The sequence below is a fragment of the Lepisosteus platostomus genome, chromosome 3 (assembly GCF_059453375.1).
Source record: "Lepisosteus platostomus isolate fLepPlt1 chromosome 3, fLepPlt1.hap1, whole genome shotgun sequence".
Taxonomy (NCBI): domain Eukaryota; kingdom Metazoa; phylum Chordata; class Actinopteri; order Semionotiformes; family Lepisosteidae; genus Lepisosteus; species Lepisosteus platostomus.
This window is the reverse complement of record NC_142613.1, coordinates 69,116,648-69,128,760: the sequence shown is the minus strand read 5'-3', so window position 1 is coordinate 69,128,760 and position 12,113 is coordinate 69,116,648. Positions and strand designations below refer to the sequence as shown.

At 35.9% G+C, this 12,113-nt stretch overlaps 1 protein-coding gene across 1 annotated transcript in view; it reads left to right on the top strand.

The window, feature by feature from the left end:
• Positions 1–12,113, top strand: part of LOC148675349 (potassium/sodium hyperpolarization-activated cyclic nucleotide-gated channel 1-like) — a 33,581-nt gene that overhangs the window by 14,043 nt on the left and 7,425 nt on the right. The gene's annotated exons all lie outside the window — the stretch shown is intronic.

The window sequence follows — 12,113 nt, the reverse complement described above, 5'->3', positions numbered from 1 at the left end:
AAAGTATAAGACTGCCATCTACTGAACATTTAAAGCTATTTTCAGAAATCATTTTAGACTAGTTGATCATTAAGAATGTTTTGCAGTTACTTGAAGCAGCATTTTAAAAACATGTCTTTATTTCTAAATCAGATATTTTAAGACATTTTTGTTAGCCTTCAAACATTTTTTAAAATACATTAATATTTTACCAAGCCAGATTTTGAGGAAATTTTGTCGATATAGGTTTTATTTTTTTCTCTGATGTAAAATAATGTAATAAATTTGTACCAATTAATTAATACTGAAGACATACAGTTGCTATCAAAAGTATACCCCCCTCCCCCCACCATGGACTGTAGAATTTTGTTTTCACTTTTATAGAGTGCACTTTTATACACTGTTATAGAGTATTTTGTGTCAATCAATTGCAAAAAATCCAAATCACAGTAAAAACATTATGATTCTATATTGTAACACAATAAAATATGATGAAGTCCAAAGGAGGTAAATACTTTCGATAGCCACTGTAAATTTATAAGAATGTATGAAAGTTTTCAATCGAGAGCTCATTTGGTTTAATGATTCAAGAATTCCAACAACCTGTTTTATTTAAACGGCATCTCTGGTGAGAAACAATGGTAGCTTGGGATCTGGTGCACCGAAAACTGGAGCTGAGCATAATATGCGCTTCAGGGTGTTGAAGACCTGCTGTCTTTTCTTCGTTTGTCGAACGCAATGCCTTTCCTGGTAAGAGATGGAGCCAAAGTCAGTCACAAAGAGGCAGTTGTAAGACGTCAGTCCAAGAAAGACCTTCAGCAGGCTCAATTTCAATTATATGAACCAGCTTTGCACTGCACTCACCCTGTTCTTGTCTGTGGCACCCCGTTTTCCACTTAAGCGATGACCCAGATATGAGATTTCCTACTGTAACAGGTGGCACTTCTCCAAGTGCAACTTGAGGCTAGAAGCTGATTCTTTCCAGGACCAGGGAGTGGACTTAAGGAACACTGTCGAAATAAAGGAAGATAGAGGAGTTAATTTGCCTTATGTACTGTACATGTGCAATGGGATTCTTATATGTGGCACTCTCTCAGGACATGCACAGTACAACAAGCAACACAGTACAACAGATCCCACCAGATGCAGATGGAGTTGCACAATGTACAGTAGACAGCACAAAAATAGTAAATAATAAATAGTCACAGTACATTAGGAAAAGAACAAAAAATACCTGATGGCCAAGTCAGGGGCAAAGTGCAGAGGTGTGTTGGATTCTGAGGCACTGCATACTTAGCTGTTAAGGATGCACACTGCAATAGGGAAGAAGCTGTTCTTAAATCTAATAGTCCATGATGTAATGGTGTTGTACCGCTTGCCAGAGTGCAGGGGGAGACCAGTTTGTGGCTGGGATGCTTGGGATCCTGAATGATAGATTGAACTTTATTGAGATAGTGGATCCTGTTATCTGCTGTGCTGTTGCCACAACCCTTTGTAGAGCGTCTTTGTCATGTAAAGTAGCATGGCATACCATACAGTGATGTCGCTAGTGAGGACACTTTCTATGGTGCTGCGGTAAAAGTTCACGAGTAGCTGCTTCCCCATACTGCATTTCTTTCGGCACGGCAGAAGGTGAAAGTGCTTTTGTGCCTTTTTTAGAGTGGCTACAGTGTTCTGAGACCAAGCCAAGTTGGCAAAGATCTACAGTTTGAGGAATCTGAAGCAGCTGACAGTTTTCACTGTTGTGCCCTTGATGCTGGTTGGGGCGTGGCTCCCTCTGGGTCTCCTGAAGTCCACAATGAGTTCTTTTGTCTTGGTGACATTCAGGGCCAGATTGTTGTCAAGGCACCATCTTGTAACATGCTCAACCTCACATCTGTATACGGACTTGGATACTGATCAGCTTGATTACTGTGGTGTCATCAGCAAATTAACAGTGTTGCTTTTTTAAGTGGCTGTACAGTCATAAGTGAACAAGGAGTACAGCCTAGGGCTGAGACAGCAGCCTTGGGGAGCTCCAATGATTAGGATCACTGTGGAGGAGATATTGTTGCCAATTATCACCACCTGAGGTCTGCCCATTAGGAAATCCAGTATCCAGTTGCAGATGGAGTTGCTTGAGCCTAGACTCCTGAGTTTTGGGACCAGCTGGGTGGGAACAATTTTGGTAAAGGCCAAGCTGTAATCTATAAACAGCATGCTAATATAGGTGCCCTGCTTGTCTAAATGTTCTAGGGCAGTATGTAGTGTTAGAGATATGGCATCATCAACTGACCTATTTGAGTGGTAAGCAAACTGAAACGTGTCGAGAGAGTCTGGGATAGTGCAAATTATATATGACAATACTTGGGTTTTCACTAGTATTCTCTTGCACTTCATTACTGCTGAAGTGAGTGCCATTGGGTGGTAATCGTTCAAACAAGCTTCCATGGTTTCTTGGGCAGTGTCACAATTGTGGTTTTCTTGTAGCACCCTGGTACAACTGACAGGGACAGAGAGAGGTTAAACAATATTTGTATATACAATAGATAACTGACCTGCACAGGTGCTAACATAAGGACACAAGGGGAGACACCATCTGGGCCAGGTGCTTTGTGGATTTTCACTCTCTTAAAGGCTGTACAAACTGATATTTAGAGAGCTGTAACATGAAGTCCTCTGGTTCACTGGGAACCTTGATAGTGGTCTAGTGTTCTGAACCTCTAAGAGTGAAAGATGTTCAGCTCATCTGTTAGAGATGCATCAGCGGATGCTATTGCCTTTATAGTTGGTGAGAGTCTGCAAGCCTTGCCACATGCGCCTCAAGTCTCCCTGAAGCTGTTTTGCTAGTTTGATTAATTTCTCCAGGTCCTACTTTGATTTGGTTATACAACTCTCTATGCCCTGATTGAAACGTAGCAGTCTACGCTTCAAGTTTGCAGTAAATGTCTTTGTTCATCCAGTGCTTCTGATTGGGGTATATCTGGATCTTCCTGGTAGGAATACATCTGTCTATTGTTATGCCGCGCCCATAGATGGAAATTAGGGCACAGCGAATTAATAATTGCCGGAGTGGGTTCAGCAGTAGAGATTTGATGGGTTATAGAATAATTTATAAAGTAATGGGGGGAATTAGAATGGGAGGAGTCCTAGGGAATTCCGGAGACGTCCTGGAAGGAATCCTGGGAAAGATCTGGGGGGTAATCCTTAGAAAAACCTGGAATAAACCTAAGAAAAGACATGAAAAACCAGCAACTGCACTCACTAGTGTGACTCAATGTCTGAGCCCTGAGGAATGATCCCTCAGGGCTTAAATAGTCTGTGATGTTCCCTTAACTCCCTGATCTCGTTTGAGATGGTCCTGATGGCTCCTTCCACGTGAGGAATGTGGTACAGGTGCACTGGAGCTCGTCAGGGCATCAGTAATTGAGGTAGGATGTGACCACCTCTGTATACCCATTCAGATCACTGGAAGAATCTTTGAATATACACCAGCCATTTTAAAGACGTTTATGAGTTCCTGCTTGGCAGCGTTGGACCTGCACTGCATGGTCTTTACTGCAGGTGGCGTGCTCTTTAGTTTCTGTTTTAAACAGGAAGAAGGAGCACAGAGGCATGGTCAGATTTTCTGAAATGGACGCATCAGTCCTTTAGAGTGACAATTTAGGTTTTGGAAGTCCAGGTAGAAACACTAGGTGCTGTCCTTTTTGGGGATGATCACAATGGATGACCTTCAAGGACAGCAAATATTTTGGAATTACTGAAGGAACTCCCAGAGATGCTCTCCTTGTTCACTTGTCAGGTGAAACACTTTTGTTGTAGCACAAATGTATTTGTACAATGAAGAAAATGGTGTTAAAAAACACTTTTGTTGTAGTAAACATTTGGAGAAATGAGCATCTATAGGGGTCAGTGGATATACTGCAGCTGTTCATTTACTGTTGCCTGTCATTGAATGAGATGCTCTAAAATATTTGTTTCAACAGAACAAAGATGTACCTAGTGAACAATAATCACAGCTATGATATTTTAAACTACAGTTAATAATACTAAAAATATCCCATACTCTGATGGTAATGAGTATGTTTTGCTAAAGTGGCACACAATTTGCTAAATTGATTCCATTTTAAAAGGATTAATTTTGCTGTAAAATAAACACCAAAAACAAAATTGTTGCAAATACTATGTAATGGCTGTGCCTAGTATTTAGATTTTGTGTGGTATGTATGTTCTGATTGAAATACAGTACATTAAAATCATACCAGGTCTACCATAGCAAGTGAATTTGATACTTTCATCTATTTTTATTAAATACCTTAAGACTATGATTAAGGCTAATATAGCAGAGTGTTTCCTTTTTGAAAGCCAGAGAAGAGCTATATATTAAGACAAACTAAAAACATACATGAATGCATGATTTTATAGCTCTGGAAAACAAAGGCATTTTAAATTTTATTTCTGCAAATGCTTGTTGAATTGACTTGTCTTTATGCCACTCTAATGCATTTTTGTACTTAATACTTTGCATTTAATTATTTTAAATAAATAAATAAATATTGCCTATATAATGCAGATATTTTAAATCCTAAAGCAACATACAGTGGCACTACAAATTAAGAAAGAATGGCCTGTCTAACATGTAATAGAGTGTTCACAGTTTATAGTTTATCTTAGGATTACTTTTTTGAATATTGGGGGTAATTTTTTGCACTTTTTTGCACACAAAAATGTTACATGAAATGTACAGTAAAAACGTTTTGTGACAATGTATTATTCTAAAAGTATTCTAAAGGTTATATGGATGATAGAAATCGTATTCAATGAATATTCCAGGTGATTAATATACCAGATCTGACATTTAGCTGCTTTCACCCATAAAAGTGTTTCATTTTGAGCATTCAAGTTTCACTAAAATTAAAAAGATTTACATTAAAATAAGCATACATAATTTGTAATTCAACAAATGGAACATCATTTGAAGGGGGTGAACATTTTTACAAGGCCCTTTAAAATTCATATATAATAAACAATATCTAATATATATATATAATTGTCTACTTTGTAATTCCAACCTGAGTTGACAATTAAACATTTAACCTAATTATTAATTCTTAATTATTTCTTATTTACAATAATATAAGATTTATCTTAAAGTCTTCTACATACTCAAAGCATTTATGTCATTAAAGTTAGTTACATATAAAACCATTAGAGCCTGGTTAGAGTTGCCCTATTGCAATTAAGTAATTAAATAATTAAAACAATTTATGGAACAAAGAGCCTGGATGAAACAAACCAGAAAATGCAGTGCCCTCCAGTTTGAGAACTCATCTTTGTGTTCTTTTCTCATTTATAAAAATCATGTAAAATTTAGTAAGTTTGAAAAATGAAAACATAATAGGATAAGCTCTTTAATGCCATCATACTGAATTAATCGGGAATCTCCTTTGGATTTGTGTTTTTGGGGACTTCTGAGTGGCTTATTTATTGAAGTTGTTAGTTTGGGGACACAGGTTGAGACCTGTGGTTCAGAAATACTAATTCAGGTCCATGATATGCCATTACCGACTGTAGTGGGAATTCCCCAAATCAAAATGTTCATTTGACCAAGCACCACTGGTGTTGTGCAGGTTTGTGTCAAAGAGTGTATCCTAAACTCGCTGCATAGCATTGAGCCCAGTGAAATCCTTTATCTTCCCCTATTGTATACAAAATTAATTACATCTCTGCAGCTTGCTAGGGACCTCTAAGTCTGAAGTGTTGTGTCTGAAAGCCATATTCTGTCTCCACTAGTGCTTGCACTATGAATAAGAAGGGAGTACAGTTAATGTCATTTGGAAATGTGTAGAGGTCTCGTTCTGCCCATGCTAGTATGATTGTCATTTAACAAATGATTCTCCATTTTGGTCAAATGGATGCATGTTTCCAACCCTTTTTCTTTGAAAAAATGATTCATATGTTCCAGTTTTGTGTGATTTTGTCCTGGTTTTAATCCAATATTTTAATCCATTTAAAATACATAAAAACCATGAACATGCTCCAGAAAATCTAATGAAACAGGTAATAATCAAAACATTTACTTGTCACACTTGGGGTCTGTTGAACATTTGTTCGGATGAATTGGAGTACCAACATTGTAATGTGTTCAGACACTATTTGATTGGCACATGCTTGTCTAGGTTGTACAAAATGAAAGGAACAGATACTGTACTTGTCCCATAACACACTGTCTGCAGCCCAGTGCAACATATGAGATGCAGCTAACACTGCTTTCCGTAGTAGACCCCTGCTGATAGGACTTGTTGTTGGCCATTATTAATCAAAACAATGCATTTATTTATGTCATGTCTGCTCAATAAAACATCACTGCACTTGCTATAAAAAGGCATTTTCTAGATAATAACCTGTAGTTTTAAGTGATATGTTTATCCTTTTTTGCCTGTTCATGCACACATGCAATTACCTGAAGTAAATGATTGCCTTAACTGCATTCATGTATATGCATGCTCAAAATATGCTGATCCGCAGTGCAGGGTTGTCTGTCAAAGACACCTTTGTTCTGTCAAGGTGGAATGAGTGACAGCCCATAGAGGCTGAGTCCCACTTTGAAAAGGAAAACTGGGAAACACCTTGATCATCCTTCTGAAGCGCTTCTGGATTCACGGCTCGTTTTGGATCGCAGCCAGCCGTGGATTGGGATCTGTCCACGATTCTGTATGCATTAGGATTCTTAATCGTATAACTTGATGTGTTGTGTCAGAGCATCTCATTTAGTTTTTCTGTTTTGACCATATAGTCTTTACCGTTATTGAAGTTTACTGCCTGTATATGAAAATAGTTTCAGAAAATCAAGCCTTACATTTTCATTTTGCAGTGTTTGTTTTTTTGTGCTGCTAAAAAACATACACACAAGGCTTCAGTTATTGGTTTGATCAGGCAATGCCTGCTCAAGGTACTGTATGTCTTGCAGCACTGTGTTTTAATGTGCCTTTGCATTCCCACATTATGCTTTTATTTCTGAATCTACATTGAATTATTTACACCTTCAAGGCAGCTGATTGAACTACGCATCAGTCAATTAGCAAATCAGAAATTTTTCTATGATTCCAATTTAGTGTGGAGTCCTTTGCTCCATTTTTTCCTTTTAGATTTTCACCCTGACAGTGACAAATTACTCCTCTGCTGGCTGAGATTGGAAATTAAAAGCATTTAGAGTTGCTCATGCATTTATGCTAATGAGAAATTCTGATATGATTTGCATGCAAAAGAGGGCAATCTGAAAGCTCATCAGTTTTTTCCAGCTTCTCCATTTTGATGTATTATTTCTTTCTTTTCTCAGTGAAGCAAAATATATATTTAAAGATTCTTCAAAATTGACATTTTGCACAAAAAAAGTTTTTACCTATCATACATTCTGAAGCTTGATTGTTTGCTAATAAGGGCTGTGTTTGGTTTGAAATCTGCATCCTACATTCATTTGCATGTTGTATATTTATCAAAGGCAGGTTCCGCTGTCTGCTGTGCAGCTCTACAGTTCAGCTCCATTTTAAATGCAGCAAAACGAGGACCGGGGGAAGGACGAGCTCATGGAAGTGTACTCTGACAGCCTCCTTTTACAGATAGTCTCCAAATTAATTCCATCCATATAGAAGAAAATTAATCATCAGAGCTGGCTGCAGACATCCTGCCTCGAGTTTGGTACTGTTGCAGTTAGTCTTATTAAAACATTACCACAGTCCCTTCTGAAGGTCAAAGACATAGGGCTGCAATGGTATGCCCTTGTGTAAATGCCTAGGTATGTACTACATGTGATATGTCCTTACAAGTAGTATGAAACTGACAAGATTTTAAAATAAATGTTTTAGTGTAGGGCAAAGGATCATGTAGTTCTAGTGGCATCATACTATAAAGTAGGTTGAATAGAAATTGTAATCTTGTCTTAAGTTACTGGTATTTTATCACATCTTTGGGTAATGGTGAGAGGTACATGAGAGGTATATAACAACATCATGGAAAAATACTTTTGATTTAAAGGAAATGGTATTAAAATGTAATTTTCCTTTTGAATTCACTTCAGTTTTGTTTGCCCAATATCTGGAAAAGCTGTAAGAAAGGAGTCTCAAAGTCAGTTCTTGGAGGACATAGCGTTTTCTAGTTTTTGTTCCAGCCTGGGTTGTCAATTTAACAATTAACCTAATTATTTTACGTATTAAATAATGTCTTTTCTAATTATATATTTAAAAGTCTTTTACAGTTGATTTATCAAAACATTCTGTTCATTAAAGGCTCCGTTACTTATAAAACAACTCAGCCTGTTTAAAAGTATACAATAGCAATAACGCAGTTAATTAGACTTACAGTACTTATGTTATTGGGACTCTTGATAATTTAATTGATTGGCAGTAGTAATAGTAGGTAGTAGTAGTGAAGGATTCAGATAAGCAGGTGAAGGGTGAGACTGAGGGTGCAGGCTCATATTACCTTAAACTGTATACAATAGATAGGTATTTTATAAAAAAGAAAATCTTAGAACAAGCAATAGGTGCTTATGTAATATTAATTGAAATATTTTTTAGACTGTGTAAAAATAGTTAAATCATACCTTAATAGTATGTATTAAGTATGTATGTAAACAATTCTATATTTAAAGTAGATATATGCATACATATGCAAGCATTGAGAATGATTAGTATAAAAACTTAAAACAAACTCAAACATACACAACACCACTCTTAAATTACCAAATAAATTTCCATGTGTTAAGAAAACATAAACCCAGAACATTGTTGAACTGGAATTGGATTCATTTTTGGGACATACTGTAGCTTTATGGACACGAGATTAAACTTTACAAAAGTGGTAGAAAAGATCACGTCTGGAGAAAGAAAAGAATTAAAAATGCTCCAAAGATCACCATCTCATCTGAGAATCATGATCTGGCCTGGGCATTCGTAGCCAACTTTGGAATTGTCACAGCCAAGTCAAACTCCAGATTTAAATCTGACTGAGAAGTATTTTGCATTCTGAAGAGAAAGTTGAAGTCATAACACCCTTAGAATAGGCAAGCACTCAAAGCTGCATCAAAGACTTAGCAAAGTGTCTCAAATGATAATGCAAGAGTTTGTTGACTTCAATGGGTCACACAGACTTCATGCAGTTATTGCTATAAAGCATTTGCAACCATAACCGTTTACACTCTGAAATGTACTTGAAGTGAATGTTTACCAATACGGTCAATTTAAATAACTAGATTAAACACAGAAGATGTTTTTGTTATTTTATGATCATATTTATGCATGGAATTACCCTAAATTAATTGTATATTGCACTGTACTTATCATTCACATTAAATTCATGATTACAAATACACATTTCCTGACTATAAATTAAAAAACAGATTGACTTTGCTTTCCTAATACTTTTGGAGGGAGCTATATATTATGTGTTTTTATTCAGGAACTACCCTTGGAATCCCATGCTTTTTTATCCATCACAAGACAATAGGTAAAAAATTCAACTAATTAATTATAAAGTGTTAAAGAATCACAGTACTTTAGAATTCCATGTTTCCAGTAATTTGTATATCACTTTAGAATACAGCTAATTATGTAGCATCTGGAAACTTCACTGTCTGAAATACTGATTGGCCTAGCAGTTTGAAAGATTCTTCATTTTGCAACCTAATTACTTACAATACCTGATATTTAAATTTTATTTACAATTTAAATAAAGCTCATGAAAGAATACCGTCTTTTGAAAGTAAAAAAAACTTCAATCTCGGAAGTGAAAAACAAAAATTGGAATGTTTTTTAAGCATTGTCACTTAGGCATTTCTTCTTTGTTTAAAATGATTACTGTTTTAGACAAAGGTACTGTAGAATCTTACAACTTATTTATGAAGTAAAACAGGGTTTACTTCACTTAGAAATATTTGTCAGATAAAATTTCCTTTCATCATTTAAACAATTCAAAGCTGTTCTGAGACTAATTTTGTATTGAATACTAAGATTTTACTTACAGTAGTCTGGTGTACCAAAGTAATCTTTCAGTCTCTTATGAGCATTTTTTACTAAACCTAATGAAGGAGCAAAATTAAATTAAATGTTCTAAATATTCTTAAATTGTTTTTACATTGTGATTTCTACTGTGATAATACATTATCTTTATTTTGGTGAATAACATAAGAAGGAACTTCAATATTATCCTGTCGCTACTGTCTGCTCTCATGAAGTGAATACAGAGAGTGCAGCAATTAAAAAACTTGGGACAGCAATTAAAAACCGTAACATTCATTAATGATCATTTGATATGAATTAATTATTGTACACTGAAAAGCATGGTATTGCACTGGCTAACCAATTAAGCTTCTTAATTAAAAACGTCAGTATTAAAAACTAATAATTAAATTGGTGCATTCATTAAGGTTATCACATACTTTTAAAACCAGCCAAAGTTATGTTGACCTCTTCCCTAGTAATTGTATGAAATATTAAAAAAGTATTTTAATAAAAATGTCTGAAGTTAGCTGAATTCAGTTGACTTTATTTTGGTGAAATATTTTACTTCCCCTATATGCTTGCAAAGTCGTCTCGCTTCTGCAGCATATGATGCATAGATATTAAAATACTGTCATATATGCATTATGTTTTAATGCACTGTAAAGAATCATTACAGATAAAGGAAATACTCTATATCTCACTTAATAATAATTGGATTTTTATTAAAGTCTAATTAAAAAAAGTGAAGAATGTTCGGGTATTATTTATACAGTAGATGTACAGTGGTGGAGATCAAAAGCCCAATGTAGACATGCTGTCTGTTACCCTATGTCTTTTTTGTTGTCCCATCCTTTGTTATTATAATTCTGTTGGTATACCGTTGAATGTGCTAGGAACTTGAATGAATACAGGGTCTTCACCTGCTTCTTCTCCAGTTAGATGAAGCTAAAAGAATTAGACTTTCCTGAAGTACTCTTCGGGAGAATCAAGAAATTGATTCTCCTGAAGTATTTTCATTAGGAGAGAAATCACTGAGAGAGACTTGTAAAGTCTTTTTTGTTTTAAAGTGCTTGATGCATGTGAACAGCACATCACAGGAAAGTAATTCATTAGATCTGAATTGCTTACTTTATTAGAACCACTCTCTGTGGCATTCCTTTGTTATAAATGTGTATGTGGGTAAGATCATACCAAGGTGTTTTCCTTTTTTGGTACCACGTCCTGTTAAAATTCTCACCTTAGGTTTTTTGTAAAATGGTCATTCCCATAGGTGACTGAGATCTCATTAACTGCAACTCTACTTTTATTGTTTCATTCACCTGACCTTACATTTTATCTGTTGCATTTTAAATATGGTTTTTAAAACACATACTTTTCAGTATGTTTTAGGCACCCAGAATTGTTTTCCACTATTTCAGAAGAATGCTAATATAACTAGCAGTTACTTTGTATGTACTGTATGTAACTCTTTTTTGTTGCTTTCTGTAATGGTGCTATGAGTGTCATGGATTTGACAAGAGTAGGGGAGTTCCCAGTTCTGATCCCCTCTGTCCCTTTGGTGTTTTTTTCTGAAGCTGGGATCGTGGTGGTAGTGATGGGATGTGGGACAGTGGTGCCTTGATTATTATAAAGATTAAGGTTTTCATTTCTGTTGCTATTGTTTTGTCTCTTTGTTCGTCCTTAGCAGCTGCTGTGTCTACTTTATTCATTCAGGACATTATTCATCGCTGGCACAGGATTTAGTCACTGATACCCATGACTAATGTTTATGTTTTGTCTTAGAACATATGCAGGCTAAATTCTACTACCAAACATCCGTGCTGTTTAGAGTTGCTGTGAAGGGAAAAATGTCTGTTGTTGCCATGACACAGTAGTCTCGTTTGAAATAACAGGTTGCTTGTAGATTTGCTTGGAAATTAGCCTACGGCCATCTAAAACGCACAAGGTGTATGTACTGTGGTATCCCGGACAGCATTTCGTCAGGGCATTTTTATTTTTTAATAATTGGATGTAGGACTGCAGTACTCTACAAAACTGCCAGGTGGTGCAGTGAATCCTTAAAGTACCAGAGCTGTGTGTGGTTGTCAAACAAAAATCTTTACAGGATTAAATGTTTATTAGCCCATTATTGCTTTCATTAAACAGTTTAATTAATTA